This window comes from Pleurodeles waltl, chromosome 10, assembly GCF_031143425.1.
Source record: "Pleurodeles waltl isolate 20211129_DDA chromosome 10, aPleWal1.hap1.20221129, whole genome shotgun sequence".
In the NCBI taxonomy this organism is placed as follows: Eukaryota; Metazoa; Chordata; class Amphibia; order Caudata; family Salamandridae; genus Pleurodeles; species Pleurodeles waltl.
The window spans coordinates 647,341,092-647,362,385 of NC_090449.1; positions in this window are offsets into that span (position 1 = coordinate 647,341,092).

A 21,294-nucleotide genomic window follows, 5' to 3' on the forward strand; every position below is an offset into this window, starting at 1 on the left:
GATAGGCTGAGGTACAGGGGATTGGGTCTGGGTGGAGGAAGTTGGAGGGGGGAGGCTAGAGACAGGGACAATTGCTGCCATCAATGCAGAGGCCAGAGTCTGAAAAGCTTGCTGAAGGGCCGCCTGACCAGAAAGAATGCCCTCCAGGAATGCATTTGTTTGTTGCAACTGCCTTTCTACACCCTGGATGGCATTCGAAATGGTAGACTGCCCAACAGTGAAGGACCTGAGGAGGTCAATGGCCTCCTCACTGAGGGCAGCAGGGGTGAATGGGGCAGGGCCTGAAGTACCTGGGGCGAAGTTGATGCCCACCCTCCCAGGTGAGCGGGCACGGGCGAAGGCTGAGGGGCTGCTGGGAGGGCGGTGCTGGAAGGGGGGTGACGGCTGTACCTGTAGATGGGGGGGGCACAGATGTTGCCACCACCATAAGAGAGCTCCCATTAGAGGACGAGTCCATGTCACTGGTCTCAGCTCCTGTCCCTGCCGTGGAGCTCCCCTCGCCCTCTGTCCCACTGGTGAAGTCTGATTCCGTAGTGTGGCCCTCCATGGCCATGTGGGACGCAGCCCCCTCATGCTCCGGTGCCACTTCTCCTCCGCCTGATGATGCTAATGCACACAAGAGCAGGGAGACCACAAAAGGGGGAGGGACGACAGAAGAAAGACATGTTGAGTGCATGCATTACTGCTACCCTTGGCGGACACGACAGACACACAAGCCCCCTGCACTACGCCGCGCTCTTGGGCTCCACTGTTCAGTTCCTGGGAAATGACCTACTAGGCTATGGACGACATCTGCACACATGAAAGACACATGGGCATGAATAGGTGTAGTTGGCACTCTACAGAGGTGCGATGGGGTGCCACATGGCCTGGCATACGGAGGGACCTTGCCTACGGAATTCGCCCTGGCCTAGGGAAACCCACAGCCCACCTCCCACACCCAGACACCTCCACTGCGCTCGAAATCAGCAGAATGAGAGTGTACTCTCCCCCTTGTGGCTGCTGTGATGCCCTCAAGCGCCCATCCAACTCCGGGTACTCCACCGCCAGGATCCTGAACATCAGGGGGGCCATGGTGCGACGGGCGCCCCTCCCACATTGAGAGGCCATCCCCAGCTGAGCCTCGGCCGTCTTCTTGCTCCAGCAGCGAATGTCCTCCCATCGTTTCTGGCAGTGGGTGCTCTGTCTGTGGTAGACCCCCAGGGTTCGGACGTCCTTGGCGATGGCACGCCAAATATGTTTTTTTCTGGTGGGTGCTGACCTACATGATTTGTACAGGGGGAAGAGAAAGTTATTACCAACTGCACCGTCAAAGGGATTGGCCCCCATCCCTACCCTTGCCATGTGGCACATGCACTCACCGTTGTTTCATGCACGCCGCACTCTCCCCCCTTCCTTCTTACATCCACCCCTCTCCACACAGGCATAGCCTATACAGCATGCTCCCAGTGTACTTACCTGTTTGTCTGGAGGACCGTAGAGTAGCGTCTACTAGGGGAGGACCCCGTCCATGAGTTTCTCCAACTCCTTCAATGTGAAGGCAGGGGCCCTTTCCCCAGACACTCGAGCCATTGTCTCTTCCAGACCGAGGTCACAGCAGCACTTGCAGTGTAGGTCCTCTCCTGTCGAAGATCAGGTATCGAGTGATTGAACAGATAGAAATTGGCGGTCACGTCCGCGGCGGTGCGTACCGTCACCGCTGGCGTACATCGTCATTGGCTCCTGGGACCCATAGGGTCCAAAGTTAACCAATGCAGCATTGCGCCGCGGTCTTCGACCGCCTACCCGCGACGGTGTACAACTCCAGCGCAGTTACCCCATATCCCATTGTCCCAATTTACAGGTCAGGCAGCCGCCATTTCAGGGGCCCACATGCCTACAATTTCAACTGCATCGCACATACCTAGGCCTAGACTTAACACACATACAGGCCACTTTTTAGATTATGAATGGTGTTCTGTGTAAGCTGTGGGTACGTACCTCTGAGTTGTTTGACTCTGTGCTCGCTGTTGTCCTTCATAGGCACCGTCCGCTGGGACACGTGAGGAGATGGTGGCATCCTCCGGTGTACCGACCGTTGGTGGACCTGTCGACAATGGAGGAAAGACATGTGATGATCACATACAGGCTTGACCGTGCCACAATCCAGGAACTGTGTACCCAGTTGGAGCCAGACCTGATGTCAGCTATCCGCCATCCCACAGGAATCCCCTCTCAAGTGCAGGTGCTGTCAGTGCTCCATAGTGGCCATAGCATCAGAGATGTCCCAGCCTATGTTTTCCAACGTGTTGTCCAGAGTGTTGTCTGCCCTGCTGAAACACATGCAGAGCTACATTGTTTTCCCTCAGGTGGAGGATTTGCCTACAGTGAAAGGTGATTTCTATGCCCTGGGACATATCCCCAACATAATAGGTGCCATTGATGGGACACATGTGGCTTTAGTACCCCCCCACAGGGGTGAACAGGTGTACAGAAACCGGAAGAGTTATCATTCGATGAATGTACAGATGGTATGTTTGGCAGACCAGTACATCTCCCATGTGAATGCCATGTTCCCTGGCTCAGTGCATGACGCCTACATCCTGCGGAATAGCAGCATCCCTTATGTGATGGGTCAACTCCAGAGGCACTGTGTGTGGCTATTAGGTGAGCACCTGGAAGCTAGTCAGTGGGAATGGTTGTCTGGGTCTGGGGATATCCCTCCAGGTTAGTGTGTGTCTAACAGTTGTCCCTCGCCATTTGCAGGTGACTCTGGTTACCCCAACCTGTCATGGCTACGGACCCCAGTGAGGAATCCCATGACAAGGGCAGAGGAACGCTACAATGAGGCCCTTGGGCGAACTAGGAGGGTGATCGAGCGGACCTTCGGCCTCCTGAAGGCCAGGTTCAGGTGCCTCCATATGACAGGTGGATCCCTATTCTACTCACCAAAGAAGGTGTGCCAGATCATCGTGGCCTGCTGTATGCTTCAAAACTTGGCTTTGTGACGACAGGTGCCTTTCGTGCAGGAGGATGGTACAGAAGGCGGTGTAGTGGCAGCTGTGGAGCCTGTGGACAGTGAAGACAAGGAAGCAGAGGAAGAAGACATGGACAACAGGGACTCAGTGACCCAGCAATACTTCCAGTGAGACACGGTAAGAATACAGACCTGCCTACTACATGTACTTAAACACTACTGCCTCTCTACTGTCTATCGTTTTCACCCAGTGTATGGTCACTGAGTTGTCACTTTCCCTTACTTTTTCACAGATGTGGGTCCCACTGTGTGACATCTGCTTTGATTCCTCGTGGACTAGAACTGTGTGACAAAGGTATGTTGACATTACCAATGAAAAAGCTTTTTGCCACAGTTATTGCTAATACAGTATTCCGAAATCACAGACAGACTCCAGATTGTTTTGTCCTTTAAGGGTGTTTAGTTAAGTGCTCAATATTGGAGAGGGTTGTAAAATGGTGAGAGGTGATGGCGGAGGAATGTCCATGGCAGGGTCCAGTCTATTAGTCTCACAGGTGCATTGCCCAAATGGGCACAGGAAGTGGAGCTGGGGCAGTTTAAGGATGGACAGGGTGACAAAGTGGGACAGTAGGATGACAATCAGGGTGGTCTCATTTCTTGGCGGGGGTCTTGGCATCGTTCTCTCTCTTTGTTCTGGATCTCAGGGACCGTTTGCGAGGTGGTTCTCCCTCTGCAGGGGGTGGGGTGCTGGTGTGGTGGTCCTGTGGCGGTGCCTCCTGTCCACTAGCGCCGTCGAAGGTGGTGGGCAGTTCATTGTCCAGGCTAGTGTCAGGGGCCCCTTGTTGTGCCACAGTGTCCCTCCTGGTGTTGAGTACTTCCTTCAGCACCCCTACGATGGTGCCCAAGGTGGGTTTGATGGCTCTGAGTTCCTCCCTGAAGCCGATATACTGTTCCTCCTGCAGGCGCTGGGTTTCCTGAAACTTGGCCAGTACCGTTGCCATCGTCTCCTGGGAGTGGTAGTAGACTCCCATGATGGAGGAGAGGGCCTCGTGGAGAGTGGGTTCCGTGGGCCTGTCCGCCCCCTGTCGCTCAGCAGCCCTCCCAGTTCCCCTGTGTTCCTGGGCCTCCGTCCCCTGGACCGTGTGCCCACTACCACTGCCCCCAGGTCCCTGTTGTTGTTGGGGTGGTGGGTTATCTGGGTTCCCTGTAGTGGTGGACACACAGCTGATTGACGTGTCCTGGGGACGGAGGTATGGGCCCGCTAGGTGGGTGCTGTGCTGGTGTTTCCAGAGGGGTGAATCTCTGTGTTGGCCTGTGACTGGGTGTGGGGAACCGACTGTCCCGAGGTCCCCGATGGGCTGGGCTGGTCATCTAGATCCAGTTGGACAGAGGTGCTCTCATCACTGTGGGCCTCTTCTGTTGGTGGTGTGGACATGTGTGGACCCTCCTATCCGGTGTCGTTGGGTAGGGGTCCTGCAGGGGTATAAAAGCATGATTACTGCATCTGTGTGTGGCATGGTGTGCTATGGGTGGGTGACCGTGTACCCCAGTGCTTGCATTCCTGTGTGGTACCTTGTGTGATGATGGTTTAGGGGGGTGTAGGGGTATATGCAGTGGGCATGCTTTGGTGATGGGTGTCCATGCTTTGTTGTTGCATGCAGGGCTTGGTGTTAGGATGTGTGGTTTGTGATGTTGGGACATTTATGAGGAGTTAGAGTGATGGGGGTGAGGGTGAGGGTGGGGGTATGTGCTGGCATGCAGGTAGGGTGGGGGATGTAATAGTTAAGATTTGACTTACCAGAGTCCATTCCTCTACCTACTCCTGCAAGGCACTCAAGATGCAGAATCGCCAAGACCTGCTCCTCCCATGTTGTTAGTTGTGGGGGAGGAGGTGGGGGTCCGCCGCCAGTCCGCTGAACTACCAGGTGGTGTCTTGAGACAACGGAACGCACCTTCCCCCGTAGGTCGTTCCACCTCTTCCAGATGTCCTCCCGATTTCTTGGGTGCTGTCCCACTGCTTTGACCCTGTCCACTATTCTTCGCCATAGCTCCATCTTCCTTGCAATTGAGGTGTGCTGCATCTGTGCTCTGAATAGCTGTGGCTGTACCCGGACGATTTCGTCCACCATGACCCTGAGCTCCTCCTCCGAGAACCTGGGGTGTCTTTGCCATGCCATGGGGCGGTGTAAGTGATGTGTGAGTTGGTGTGTGTGGTGATAAGTGTGCTGATATGTAGTGTTGTGTAGTGTGCGTTGCATGAAAGTTATGTGGGTGATGGTGTTGTGTGCCTGTGGATGCTAGTGTTGTTGATGGGGGTGTCTCTCTCTGGCCTTCGTTCGTGATTTGTTGTCGTAAGGGTTTGTGGGTGATGTGTGTTTTATATTGTATTGGGTGTGTGGAAGTGGTGTGTGTATGTGTATCAGGTGTGTGTATTTCAAATTGTCCAATGTGGCTGTGTTTTGTAAAGGTGTGTGTATTTTGAGCACGGCAGTGTGTACCGCCAATGGAATACCGCGGTTGAAAGACCGCCGCGTGGATTCGTGGGTCGTGATAGTGTGGTCGTATTTCTGTTGGCGTGATGGTGGAGGTTTTGTTTTCGCCAGTTTATCACTGACCTTTGGTGTGGCAGACCTGTGTGGGTGTCTGAATTTTGGCGGATTCCGAGCTGTGGGTCATAATAGCTGTGGCGGATTTCCACGGCTGCGGCGGTGTGTTGGTGGTCTTCTGCATGGCGGTACACGGCTTTTCCCGCCAATATTGTAATGACCGCCAAAATATCCTTGAGTGTTGTGGAGAACAATATAGATAAGGTTCAACCTGGTCTGTAGTCACTAGTGGGATATAAGTGGACACTCTTTGCTTTACCAACTCTATGGATTTTCTTCGCTGCTGGCAAGAGACCAGGAAATCTACCTTTAGTTTAGAGAACTGTAATAGCTTGTGGACTATTGAAAACATCAGATCTCCCTAACAAGGCAAACTGGTATTTCACATATCGTAACCAGGATGTACAGTGGTCATTTTCTAAACAAAGGCAATATTTTATAATGTCTTGACTTAAGATTATTTAATCTTTTGCCCACACAGAGGGCCAGAGCTTAAGTAGTGGCAACTGAATCTGATCTTCTAGATTTAACAGGCCTAGTTCTATGTGACATAAGAATGAGGGCAGGGATTTAGAGTCAGATAAAAGCCTTCTAACAAACATGCTTTCATTCACCTGACGGGGACAGTGTCACAATAACCTCATGACCAAGTGCCATAGACCATAGCAGAGCAACATCAAGCTATATGGATTTTTCTTATGGCATCCATCAGCTTACACCTGAGCTTTCTGGAAAACCAGAATAGGGCCTCTGTTGTTTGATTATATGGGCATTCCTGACTTTAATTAAGTGAGGCCAGGAACTTTTATGATGAAAAGGGATGCCCAGATAATTAAAAGTTGTGACACAGATCTGGCAGGGGTGTGAAAGGAGATGCAGTGGTTCAGGTTGACTGGTCCTGCGTTGTGTATGGCCTTGTACGTGTGGGTGGGTATCTTGAAGGTGATTTGTTTCTCACCTGGGAGCAAGTGGAGGGTCCTCAGGTGCTGGGAGATATGTTCTCTGCCTGGGAGGTCCAGGATGAATCTGACAGCAGAATTCTGGATTAGTTGTAGTTTCTTGATGTTTCTCGTTGAGGTGCTGGCATAGATGGCATTGCCTTAGTCGAGCTTGCTTGTGACTAAGGCGTGGGTGACTGTCCTTTGGCAGTCTGCTGGGATCAATCTGAAGATTTTCCGAAGTTTGCAGAGTGTGTGCCAGAAGGAAGAGTTGAATGAGTTTACCTGGCAGGTCATGGGTAGGGAGGAGTCAAGGATGATGCCTTAGTTGCGGGCGTGTTCAGTCGGTGCGGGGGGGTGCGCGCTGAGGGATGCAGGCCACCAGGAGTTGTCCCATGTTGAGGCAGCGTTTCTGAAGGTGATGAGCTCTGCCTTGTTGGAGTTGAGCTTGAGGGAGCTTTCTCTCATCCAGTTGGCAATGGCTTGCATTCCTGAGTGGAAGTTCCTTTTGGCCATGTACGGGTCTTCAGTGAGGGAAATTATTAGTTGTGTACCATCGGCATATGACACAATGTTCATTTTATGTCTTCTGACGATGGCTGCGAGAGGGGCTAGGGATACTTTGAACAGTGTGGGACTCCATGAGGATCCTCGGGGGACTCTGCAATTCACTCCTGTGGGTCTGGATTTGTAGGGTGGGAGTCTAACCCTCTAAGTCTTCCTGGAGAGGAAGGAGTGGATCCATTCCACGGATCTTCCACTGATTCCTATGTTGTGGAGTCTGGTGCATAGAGTGCTGTGGGAGATTGTGTGGAAGGCTGCTGAGAGGAAGATGAGTATGAGTGATGCGGTGTGGCCACGATCTAGGAGTGATTGGATGTCATTGGTGGCTGCCAGAAGGGCTGTTTCCATGCTGTGGTTGCTGCGAAATCCAGACTGGGAGCTGTCCAGTGAGTTTTTGGTCTTGATGAAATTCTGTAGTTGTGCGTTGATTGCTTTCTCCACTACCATGGTGGGGTAGGGTAGCAGCGATTTAGGCCAGAAATTCTTTCGTTCTGATGGGTCGGCTGAGGGTTTCTTCAGGAGAGGGTGTATTTTGGCATGTTTCCAGTCCTCGGGGAAGGTGCCAGAGCTGATGGAGCAGTTCATCATGTTTCGGAGCTTGGGGGTGATGGATGTGCTGGCTCTGATGTATATGTGGTGCGGGCAGGGGTTCGTGAGAGCTCCAGAGTGGGTGCTGTTCATGATGTTCACTGTATCCTCTGTGTGAGCGTAGACCAGCTGTGGATGGTCAGGGTGGGTTCTGGTGGGGTGGTCGGTTGCAGGTTCCGGTTCCAGCTTTTCCGGGAGGAAGCTGTCATAGATGTCCTGGAGCTTACAGTGGAAAAAGTGGCAAGTTTGTTGCAGAGGTCCTGTGACGGGGGGATGCTGGTGGCTTCGGAGGGGGGATTTGTGAACTCGTTGATGACTGAGAAGAGTTCCTTAGTGTTGTGTGTGGAGGAGTTGATGCAGTCCCAGAGTACGTCCTTCCTAGCGTTCTTGACGTTACGGCGGTGGGTGGCGGTTGTGGCTCTGAAGGAGGCGAGGTCTTCACTGATTTGGCTGTTCCTCAATTTTTTCTCTAAGCGTCTGCAGGTGCGCTTTGATTCTTGCAGTTCAGTGATGAACTAGCTGGCCTTCTAATTTATGCATTTGGTCGATGTCAGCTGGAGGGAGGTTAGAGTGTCGGCGCACTCGATGATACAGACGTTGAGATTGCGCAGTGCTGTGTTGGCATCATCGCAGGGAGGAGGGAGGGATTTGGCGAGGGTTGAGGTGAGTTGCTTGTTGGTGATTTCATTCCATTTCCTGTGGGGGGGGGTCCAGCGGGTTCGGGTGTGGCTTCTGGGTGCGGTGATTGTGAAATGCATGCAGTGGTGGTTGGTCCAGTCTGGGGTGGAGATGGTCTTGATGGTCATCCCGTTGCTTGAGGTGAAGGTGGGGTCCAGTGTGAGTCCTTCGACTGGCTGTCTGAGGCTGAGGGTGGCTAGGTTGTCAAGTAGAGTGGTAGTGTTTGGGTCGGCATGGTCCTCAAGATGGAAATTCAGGTCACAGAGGAGGAGGTAGTCATCTGACGCCAGGACCTTGGGGGGTGGCGATATCTACAACATTGTCTATGAATGCTGTGTTGGGGCTGGGTGGCCCGTACACCAGGGTGCTGCAGATGAAGGATTTGTGGTTGGAGTGGACCAGGAAAAGAAGGTGTTCCATAATGGTGCACTGTTCTTCTTGGACGGCCTTGATACATAGTGAGGACTTGTGTACAATGGTGAGTCCTCCACCCAGCTGGGATGGCCAGTCCCTCCTTAGGATGCTGTATCCGTCGGGAATGACAATGGCGGTCAGGTGGGGTTGGTCCAGGTCTCGGTGAGGAAGCGAATGTCCGGCTGGGTGGTGTTGATCAACGTTTGTGGAGGGAGCGAATGTTCAGGAGGAGGCAGTTGATGAGGTTGTAGAAGGTGTTGGTATCTCTGTGTGTGTAGGGTACATTCAGCCTGTTGAGGCCGGTGTTGAGGTTGCAGTTCCTGCAGATTAAGGGTCTGTGGGTGTCTTTGGGAGAGATGGTGCAGCAATCGTTGAGACGTTGAAAGTTCAGGCAGTGGAGGGTCTCGGTGTCATAACGGAGATTGGCCAGGGTGTGGTTTGATGGAGATCCGGGGTTTTTGGTGCTGGGTGCGCTCCGGGCATGGATGGGCACAGACAGGCTTGTCTTTGGCGTGCCTTTGGCGTGTCAGGAACGCATCTGCACTGCAGCTGCCATTAAGAAGTGGAGGGGCGGGGAGCGGTTAGCTGGGAGGGTGGGAATGGTGCTTCATGGGGGGGGAGGGCAGAGCCGGAGGGGCTGGAGGGGCGCAGGAGGGAAGGCAGGGACAGCAGTGGAGAGTAAAAAAGGAAAAAGAGATGGAAGAGAAAGCAGAAATAACATGATTGAAAAGGGAGAAAAAAGCAGGAGTGAAAGAGAGATAGTGAGAAAGATACTTACTTGTTATGGCCACTAGACCACCAAGGATGAGGTACAAAGAAAAGCCTGCGGGTGGACGAGGACCTCGAACTGAGAGTTGGGAGAATCTCAGGGGCATATGTATACTTTTTCACACAAAACTGCGCTTATGCAGTTTTGCATGAAAAAGTATTCCGCCGGCTAGTGCCATTCCAAGACACCGGCTGGGCATCATATTTATGGAATGATGGATAGCCGGTGGTAAGGCCTGGCTAGTGTCATAAAAAGGATGTTAGCCGGGTGGAGGAGGGGTAGGGAGAACAGGAGGTTGTGCGTCAAAGGATGATGCTAGTATGGGCAGAGGCATAAAAATGCCTCTAACCAGACTAGCGTCATTTTTTGACATAAAACACCCATAGACCTGATTCCTGTCTTAGTAAAGACAGGAGTCATGCCCTCCACCCTAATGGCCATGCCCAGGGGACATATGTCCCTTGGGCATGGTCATTGGGCCCAATGCCATGCAGGGGGGCCCAAGTTAGGCCTCCCTATGGCACTTTAAAAAAAAAACAATACTTACCTGTACTTACCTTACCTACCTGGGATGGGGTCCCCCCATCCTCTGGTGTTCCTCTGGGGTGGGTGGGGGTGTCCCCTGGGCCAGGGAAGGGCACCTTTGGGCCCATTCCATGGTCTCTCACCATGGAAATAGGCTCACAGGTCCCCTAACGCCTTCCCTGACCCAGGTGTGAAATAATGGAGCTAAGCAAGCTTAACACCATTATTTAAGGCCCCCTTCCCCCTGTGCTTGGTTTTAGCATTGGAATAGATATGGCGCTAATGACATATCATCATTTTGTGACCAGGAACGCCTACCTTGCATCTCATTGACGCAAGGTAGTTTCCCGCTAGCACACAATGACATAAACTCCAAAACTTTGTCGCTAGACGGATCTAGCACCAAAGTATACATTTGGAGTTAGGTTTGCACCATATTTAGGTAAACAAAATGCAAATTCGGTGCAAAGCAAGTATAAATCTGTGCCTCAGTTCGTCCCAGGCAGAATGCAGAGGCAGCAGCATCAGCCAGAGGAGCTGGGAAGGGCAGCAGGCACTGACCAGGAGGTCAGTGCAGTTGCCCTCTCACAGCACTGCAGCCGCCATTAAGAAGGGGAGGGGCTGGGGGAGAGGTCAGCTGGGAGGTGGGAGGGAGGCACAGGTGCTTCACTGGGATAGGGGGGGGCAGAGCAGCACAGGAGGGAAGGCAGGGACAGCAGGGGAGAGCTAAAAAGTGAAAAAGAGATGTAAGAGAAAGCAGAACTAAAACAGGTGAAAAGGCAGAAAAAAGCAAAAGTGAAAGAGAGATAGAGAGAAGGATTCTTACTTGTGATGGCCACTAGACCACCAGGGATGAGGCGCAGGTAAGAGCATGCGGTGGAGGAGGGCCTTGAACTGAGAGTTGGGAGAATCTCAGTTTGTCCTAGGCAGGAAGGAGAGGCAGCAGCAGCAGCCAGAGGAGCTCGGGAGGGCAGCAGATGCTGACCAGGAGGTCAGTACAGTTACCTGAGCTAAATATAACTTAAGCCCCCAACATGCACTGCTCATGACCTCACATATTGTATCACTCACAACATGGTTTGATGTCATTACTGATGACATCATCTATTAACGTAGACTTCAAAATAATTAATAAACTACAATTTACATGTTTTAAATTAAGACAACATAGGTGAAACATGTACAGCAGGGTTCTGACTATAAGCTTATCAGCTACCAAACTCACTTATCTTGTAAGAGTCAGTTCTGCGCATATAGTTTTGTGTTTTCTGAATGACTACAGCAAGGTCTAATCCCCAAAGTAAAAACTCTATATAATTAGGCTGCTTTTTTTGGCAAACCACAATAACACCTTTAGTGAACCCGGAAGGATGTTTTATTACAAATCCCAGATTTACACAAACCACTACAACTTACAATCACTACAGTAGTGTTAGTTGAATCACCATTGTGCAACAAACCACTAGTAAAATTATTCTTTACCCTAGAGAAAAGTGTCAGCAGACAGGTGACTAAAAGTCTTCCAAATACAACCAACACTCTAAACAAAGGTTGTACTTGACAGAATCATTTTATGCAATCAACTACTACAGTTAATTGTCACAAAGGAGAGAAGTATCATATTGTATGTTAACAAGCTGCTGTACAATGAGGAACAACTGTGGAGTGAAGTGAACATCAACAGCTTAAACTGTTCCAAAGCATACCATATACAAATGTCAGCAGGGTATATGTGTCAGTGTGGGGCTAGTATAATGATAAAAAGGTGTGCCAACTTTCACAGGATCATAGATCAGATGACATATGTTACAAGTAGTATCACTTTTAAGAAATGCTGAAAATATAGCATTTTAACTTATTTAGCAGGTTACTATGGGGGTCATCATGAGTTTGGTGGTACCAGGACGGCCATGTTGGCAGTGGCGATCAACCCGCCAACCGACTGGCAGAGAAGACCAACAACAGATTACAGCCAAACAACTGCCGGCACCGCCACTTCGTCATGCCGCCACGGCATTTGCAGGCTGGTGGAGACCATGGGCCAGATGTAGGTAGATATGATTACAAAAAAAAAAACAGCTTTATTAAAAAAGCAGTCACAGACATGGAGGTCTGCTGTCCCTGCGTTTTAAAATTTTTTTTTGTATTGCAGCCCGAGTTGCAATACAAGAGAAAAAATGAAACCATTTGGTTTCATTTTTTCAGAGTAGGCAGTGGTCCATTGGTGACCAAAAATATTTTTGGTGACATTCACAAAGGGGAAGGGGTCCCAGGGGGACCCCTTCCCTTTTGCGAATGAGTTAGCACCCACTTCACATGGGTGCTAACTGTGAATTGCTTTGCGACCGCGTTCGCGGTCACGAAGCAATTCTGCATCGCGGTGCGAATCATAATTAGGAAGGGAACACTCCTTCCTATTTGCGAGTCGCATTCCCATTTTGCGAGTCGGTACTGACTCGCAAAATGGGAATGTGCATTGCGATGCCCGTTTTGCATGGCGCAAACTGCGAATTTCGCAGTTTGCGCCATGCAAAACGGTTGCTACATCTGGTCCATAGTTCCTGCCGGACATATTACAAGGTTGCACACCACCATGGTTTCTACCGTGGTCTCCCACCACTGAAATCCTGGTGGAAATCAACTGTATAAAATGAGACGCTCACCTTCAGGAAGCCATATTCGTCGGGAGCTGCCATGGAACCAGAACTACAAGTCCTTCCACTGCTCCTGCTCACCCAACGACCCCGGAACCAGCGACTATGACAGAAACCATGAGTACACATACTTACCTGTCACTTTTGTAAATTGTCAAAGTACATACGTACATACAACATAGCAATCGGCAACGGGTGGCGAGGGTGACACTCACACGTAACCCCATACCGACAAGCACACTCACAAACAGCCATATGCACACCAGCACATACATGGTACACACCCTATGGCCATCACACACACAGATGTCTAAAACACACACCAACTCCCAGATATACAGCACAAGCCCAGTCACACACAACAACCGACAAATCATACATACAATACCCAGTACCACCACCGGGGAATGATCACACACAACCATACATCCAAAAAAGGCAGCACAAGACATACCTTGCAAACACACTACTCAACATACCTGACATACCATTCTCCACACACACTCACGCACATAGTCCAAGCGCACAAAGGTACACAACACTACACCTAACATGTCAACACAAACACCACACAATACTAACACTACAAGATGTCCACAACACACCCATCACTGGTGGACAAATGCAATACACACAACCACACATGCTGCCCAAACATAATAGGTAGCACAACCACCACAGACATACAAATGCACACACACAAACAATGTCAGCCAGTATCAAAACTGCCCTAAGTTAAGAAATGCAGGACAAAGATACGAGGTAGAAACCAACAACCGGTTGGTCCTTAATGTATATTAGAATATCATTAAAAATATATATGTCCAAGACTAGAGGCCAGTCCAACAATAGTGTGCGCAACATGCACTCGTAGAACACGTTTGTGCCCCCAACTTGACTCCTGACTGCCATGTAACCTCCACATGTAAGTGTATCAAGGGAGAAGGCAGGCGCCTCAGGGATTTGGGGGCAATGGTGGGGTTGGGCTTAGGATTCAGAGTGGGACTTTTGGGTTTAGGTTTGGGAGGGGGGCTTAGGTTGAGGCTTTGGAGAGGCATGGGTACTTTTGAGAGGGGTTGACTTCTTAGTGGGGAGGAGCATAGGTACTACCAGGAGGGGCAGGGGAGTTCTAAGAGCTGGAAGGGCCAGACTTGGGGAGGAACGCAGACCATTTGGGGGTATCACAGGGTAGGAAGGAGTAGGGAAAAGGGACAACTCCAAGAGGAAAGCTTTCTTTGACATACAGGGACGATCATGGCAAAAGAGTTTGGGTGGTGGATGTCTGCTGGGTAGGTGAGTGTGGGCGTTTATGTGTCTTGGAAGGAGGGAGGTAGAGGTACTGTGAGATGCCATGGTGAATGGGTGACTGTCTGTTGGGGTGGTGATTGCAGGTATGGTGGATGTGCTGCATGTAGTCTTGTGTGTGGTAGTGGTGTCTACAGATGTGGTGACTGGAGTGAATGTCTAAGGGTCTGCTCTCATGATGTCTGTGGGTAAGATGGCTGGATCTGTGGATATTGATGTGGTGTCTGCAGGTGTATTTGGGATTGTGTCGGTAATACTGGAGGTAGTGCGGGGTATCAGGGCGGTTAACTGTTGAAGGGCCTGTAGGTGGATATAGCTTGTGTGCATGCTGTTGGTATGTCCTGTGGTGCTTGTGTTTGACTGAGCTACCCTTGGATGTTGAGGTGGATGCATGTTTGTCTGTCTGTGCAATTTGGGTGGGTTCGGGGAAGAGGCTTTTGGAATTGGTAAGAGCAAGAAGAAGGTGGAAAGTGGATGGAAAACAAAGGGGGACTGGCTGCTGTCAGTGTGGAGGCCAGAGCCTGAAAGGAGCTCTGTAGGCCAGCCATTACACCGAGAATGCCCTCCAGGAATGCTTTACACTGTTGCACTTGAGTTGAAAGTCCCTGGATAGCATTCACGATGGTCGACTGACCCACAGAGATCGACCTCAGGAGGACAATAGCCTCCTCACCCTCTTGGGTGAGCGGGCATGGACAACTGGGAGGGGAGCTACAGGGAGGGCGGTGGTAGAAAGGGGGTGGCGGACAGAGATGGTTTTGGGGTGGTACAAGATGGGTCCGTCACTGCCAGAGAATGGCCACCGAAGGAGGATTCAGAGGATGTTTATGTCACTCCTGTCTCCCCGGTGGTACTCCTCTCATCCTCTGGGCCACTGGGTCGCTGTCAGTGGTTTCAACACTCAGGGCCCCATGGCAGGCAGCATCCCCACTCAACTGTGCCCGTCTCCTTGGCCTACTGATGCTGATGCACATAAACAGAGAGGAATGGAGGGAGAGAGATCAAGAGAGAGGGTCATCATATCCTTTACATACACACATTATAACATGTACAACTGTAAGTATACTTCTCCTGACAGGGAAGTTGCAATTTAAAACCCTCAGATCCCACACCATGTCCAAATATGATAAATCAAACTACCCCATTTGTCAATTGGCCAACAAAATCATAGGGAAAGTATTTGAACACCACTATACCATTCTATCAAATCACCTGTAACTCAATGGCAGCATGGTCATCATGACCTAGCCAAAGCACATAGTTCATCACCTTACAGAACATCACTGTCCTTCAAGTTATCAGTCAAAGGTAATGCAGTTGACAGATAATTCCAATACATGCCTACCCAGACTACACACCAACCTAGTCCATCACCAAAAGTCATGTTCCATGCAAGGAATGTCATTTCTCATAACATACAAGACAGCACCTAACCTTCAATTCACATGCCTAGCTCATCCTTGTGCACATACCTGACACAATGGCTACATACATCGATGTATAGACAACATGTGGCAGTCCCTTATAGTGTCCATCACAAGTAAATCTTCCATGTCAGGAGAACAGCAATGTCAATACATGTTTCAAATTTGACAGGATTTACTGCAGTCACTTTTCACAGACTTTGACAAGTATACCATGTCTTCATACTAGCATAGTGGGCTACCTAACACCCATGATACATCCACAGACAATCACAGAGAGCATAGTTACTACAACCAACCATGGAGATTAGACTAGGGGGGTCATTCTGACCCGGGCGGGCGGCGGTCGCCGCCCGCCTGGCGGGAACCGCCAAATGGCCGCCCCGCGGTCAAAAGACCGCGGGGGCCATTCTGACTTTCCCACTGGGCCGGCGGGCGCCCGCCAAAGGAGCGCCCGCCGGCCCAGCGGGAAAAGCCCTGCAACAATGAAGCCGGCTCCGCATGGAGCCGGCGGAGTTGCAGGGGTGCGACGGGTGCAGTTGCACCCGTCGCGATTTTCACTGTCTGCAAAGCAGACAGTGAAAATCATGGTGGGGCCCTGTTAGTGGGCCCCTGCACTGCCCATGCCAGTGGCATGGGCAGTGCGACACCCGTTCCCGCCATCCTGTTTCTGGCGGTGAAAACCGCCAGAAACAGGCAGGCGGGAAGGGGGTCGGAATCCCCATGGCGGCGCTTACAAGCACCGCCGCCATGGAGGATTCTCCCAGCCGGGGGAAATCGGGCGGGAAACCGCCGGACCCGGCTGGGCGACCGCGGCTTTACAGCTGCGGTCAGAATAGCACAGGAAGCACCGCCAGCCTGTTGGCGGTGCTTCCGTGGTCGTCGACCCTGGCGGTCGATGACCGTCAGGGTCAGAATTACCCCCTAAATCTTATGAGTGATCATACCATTTCACCTGACATGCTGAATCTGAGCCACAGCATCACATGTTTACACATACTTCACTTACAGCTGACCTAACATGCTACCCATGAGAAAAGTAATGACACAACACTTACCCCACTGAACAGCTATGTACACATGAATGACACACGCACCTACACGACTGCTAGGTAACTGACTACATATCCCCTTACATCAACATGTGTTAGTGACATAGATGTACAGCTAAACTTATATATGTGGCTCAATAGAGGTGAGACCAAAATCTCTCCAAACAGGGCACATCAGCTAAAGAAAGTATAGCGATGATTAGACCACTATGCAGTATCGGCCACCAGGTATCTTTGAGACATGATGCAGGCAGGTAATACTATGTATAGCACTCTTATAGGTATGGCATTGGCATATCTAGCATGGACAAAGCACATTGTACAATGGTAAAACTGCTGAGCCACTTACCTCATCTACAACAAAGACATTGGGACACAAATTATATGTTCACATGTCATTGTAATGGCAAGAAATGTAAAGGGCTAAAACACAACATGAATCCCCCATTGTTGGAGGCCCACCCATTACAAACTCCTCATGCCCCACTGTGTGATTTTGAGTTGACTATGGGCACACCTCCTCAAATCACATATGTACAGCACTATATTGGTCATAACAATTGCATGAATTGGATGCCTGTGTCATACAAAGTATACAACTGTTTCTGGATACTGCTTAACTTGATCCTGTGTGTTATAGTTCAGGGCCAATGTTGCACATAGAGCTGATCAATTGTAATGGGAGTGGTATAACATCTCAGAGGTACATGAAACAGCAATAGGATTATTGAACCTGGTAAAACTAGATGGAAAGAATGATAATGCACCTTACTGACATTTATTTGGCTGGGAAGAGGAACACATTTGCCTCAGTCACATGTGCATCTCCACATGCATTCATACATATTGCTAGACACAGATGATTAACATGCTACCATGCACATCCCAAAGGCAAGGTCAACATTTTTGAAAATGGCAACTAGTCAACATTAGTCAACATACATGTAGCACCTACTACATTGTCATTGCTGCTATACTGAGACAGCATACATCAAACTAACAGAGTAAAGTACATGGATTTAGTCAGTACTTACTCCCTTGTGGCTGCCCTCAAATGCCATGGTAGGCTACCACCAAAATGGAGGCCGTTAGGGGGTCAGGGTCCGAAGGGCACCCCTCCCGCATTGGAAGGACATCCCCAGCTGGGCCTCAGAGCTCTTCTGGGCCCAGCATCTCAGGTCCTTACACTGCTTTCTACAATGGGTGCTCTGACAGGTGTGGACCCCCCAGGGTCCGCACCTGCTTTGTGATGGCACACCAAATCACCTTCTTCTGATGGGTGTTGATCTGTATGGATGACACAGACAAAAGGAGAAAGTCATGTTGATATACACCATACCAATAGGAGGGCACAGTACACATCACTCACATCATGTTGGCACACATAACCATTCCTTTCAGCTCACATGCCTCTACAATATACCATCTGCATGCATCAACAACTTGACAAGTTCTCACCAACGGTACACTGTATGACACAACACCTATCACACATTGCTATGGCATTGGACTCACCTGCTCCTCTGGTGCTCCATTTAGCTGTTAATCGAGGGGTAGGACCTCCTCCACTAGCTTGTCTAGCTCCTCTGGGTGAAGGCTGGGGCCCTATCAGCTGTAGGATGTGGCATGGTGGCCTCTAGAGGCAGTACACAGCAGCTCAGTTAGTGGAAGTCTTGCTGGCAGCAGTGTCAGGAGTCAAGTGAGAAAAAGTGCAGAGGATGGTGGTCACGGCCGCCACGTACATGACCATCATCATGGGCAGACATCGCCATTGGCCCTACGCCACCAAAGGCAGCAAGGTCTTCCAATGGCTAGTTACACACCTACCGCCATGATGACTTCTGCCAGCGGACTTAGGTCACTTCTTCCTGTCCAGTACAGTAGGTCAGGCGCCTGCCGTTTTGAACACATCACGTGTGGTGCTGTTCCCAAATCTGAGTCTTATACTTCACCCCCTTTAGTGCTGTACATCTGTATGTACTGCCCTCCAGTTTGGGTGACATATGGTGCATAAGTGCAAGATAAGTTGTGCTGTGTGAGGACATGTAGTGATAGCGCTGAACAGCTACTCAGATGTTACTATTTGATGGAATAGAACAAATAAGGCCCGATATATGTGTGCTTTATGTATAAGTGCTACATCTTTCACACATTGACAGTTACAGTAGTTACAAAAGTATTAGCCCATTGTACTATTTGCCTATGTGCAAAAAGGAGGATCTAATAGGATACATAGCAATGTTCGGTACTGTATATGTCACACATAGTAGCCATCTTGACAGCTGTTAGGTGAGAGGCATGTAAATAGCTGTATTAGATGAATGCATTCTGCATTTCTCATACTATGTTTACTTTTTTCACCTAGTTATCCTGCCATGAGGAGAGTAAGACAACCACCAGTGTACTGACCACTAGTAGACATGCACTGGTAGAACACGTTTGTGCCCCCAACTTGACTCCTGACTGCCATGTAACCTCCACATGTAGGTGTATCAAAGGAGAAGGCAGGCGCCTCAGGGATTTGGGGGCAAGGGTGGGGTTGGGCTTAGGATTCATAGTGGGACTTTTGGGTTTAGGTTTGGGAGGGGGGCTTAGGTTGAGGCTTTGGAGAGGCATGGGTACTTTTGGGAGGGGTTGACTTCTTTGTGGGGAGGAGCATGGGTACTACCAGGAGGGGCAGGGGAGTTCTGAGAGCTGGAAGGGCCAGACTTGGGGAGGAACACAGACCATTTGGTGGTATCACAGGGTAGGAAAGGAGTAGGGAAAAGGGACAACTCCAAGAGGAAAGCTTTCTTTGACATACAGGGATGATCATGGCAAAAGAGTTTGGGTGGAGGATGTCTGCTGGGTAGGTGAGTGTGGGCGTTTAAGTGTCTTGGAAGGAGGGAGGTAGAGGTACTGTGAGATGCCATGGTGAATGGGTAACTGTCTGTTGGGGTGGTGATTGCAGGTATGGTGGATGTGCTGCATGTAGTCTTGTTTGTGGTAGTGGTGTCTACAGATGTGGTGACTGGAGTGAATGTCTAAGGGTCTGCTCTCATGATGTCTGTGGGTAAGATGGCTGGATCTGTGGATATTGATGTGGTGTCTGCAGGTGTATTTGGGATTGTGTCAGTGATACTGGAGGTAGTGCGGGGTATTAGGGCAGGTCAACTGTTGAAGGGCCTGTAGGTGGATATAGCTTGTGTGCATGCTGTTGGTATGTCCTGTGGTGCTTGTGTTTGACTGAGCTACCCTTGGATGTTGAGGTGGATGCATGTTTGTCTGTCTGTGCAATTTGGGTGGGTTCGGGGAAGAGGGGTTTGGAATTGGAAAGAGCAAGAAGAAGGTGGAAAGTGGATGGAAAACAAAGGGGGACTGGCTGCTGTCAGTGTAGAGGCCAGAGCCTGAAAGGAACTCTGTAGGCCAGCCAGTACACCGTGAATGCCCTCCAGGAATGCTTTACACTGTTGCACTTGAGCTGAAAGTCCCTGGATGGCATTCACGATGGTCGACTGACCCACAGAGATCGACCTCAGGAGGATAATAGCCTCCTCACCCTCTTGGGTGAGCGGGCATGGACAACTGAGAGGGGAGCTACAGGGAGGGAGGTGGTAGAAAGGGGGTGGCGGACAGAGATGGTTTTGGGGTGGTACAAGATGGGTCCGTCACTGCCAGAGAATGGCCACAGAAGGAGGATTCCGAGGATGTTTATGTCACTCCTGTCTCCCGGTGGTAATCCTCTCACCCTCTGGGCCACTGGGTCGCTGTCGGTGGTTTCAAAACTCAGGGCCCCATGGCAGGCAACATCCCCACTCAACTGTGCCCGTCTCCTTTGCCTACTGATGCTGATGCACATACACAGAGAGGAATGGAGGGAGAGAGATCAAGAGAGAGGGTCATCATATCTTTTACATACACACATTATAACATGTACAACTGTAAGTATACTTCTCCTGACAGGGAAGTTGCAATTTAAAACCCTCAGATCCCACACCATGTCCAAATATGATAAATCAAACTACCCCATTTGTCAACTGGCCAATAAAATCATAGGGAAAGTATTTGAACACCACTATACCATTCTATCAAATCTCCTGTAACTCAAAGGCAGCATGGTCATCATGACCTAGCCAAACCACATAGTTCATCACCTTACAGCACATCACTGTCCTTCAAGTTATCAGTCAAAGGTAATGCAGTTGACAGATAATTCCAATACATGCCTACCCAGACTACATACCAACCTAGTTCGTCACCAAAAGTCATGTTCCATGCAAGGAATGTCATTTCTCATAACATACAAGTCAGCACCTAACCCTCAATTCACATGCCTAGCTCATCCTTTTGCACATACCTGACACAATGGCTACATACACCGATGTATAGACAACATGTGGCAGTCCCTTATAGTGTCCATCACAAGTAAATCTTCCATGTCAGGAGAACAGCAATGTCAATACATGTTTCAAATTTGACAGGATTTACTGCAGTCACTTTTCACAGACTTTGACAAGTATACCATGTCTTCATACTAGAATAGTGGGCTACCTAACACCCATGATACATCCACAGACAATCACAGAGAGCATAGTTACTACAACCAACCATGGAGATGAGACCAAATCTTATGAGTGATCATACCATTTCACCTGACATGCTGAATCTGAGCCACAGCATCACATGTTTACACATACTTCACTTACAGCTGACCTAACTTGCTACCCACGAGAAAAGTAATGACACAACACTCACCCCACTGAAAAGCTATGTACACATGATTGACACACGCACCTACACGACTGCTAGGTAACTGACTACATATCCCACTACAACAAAATG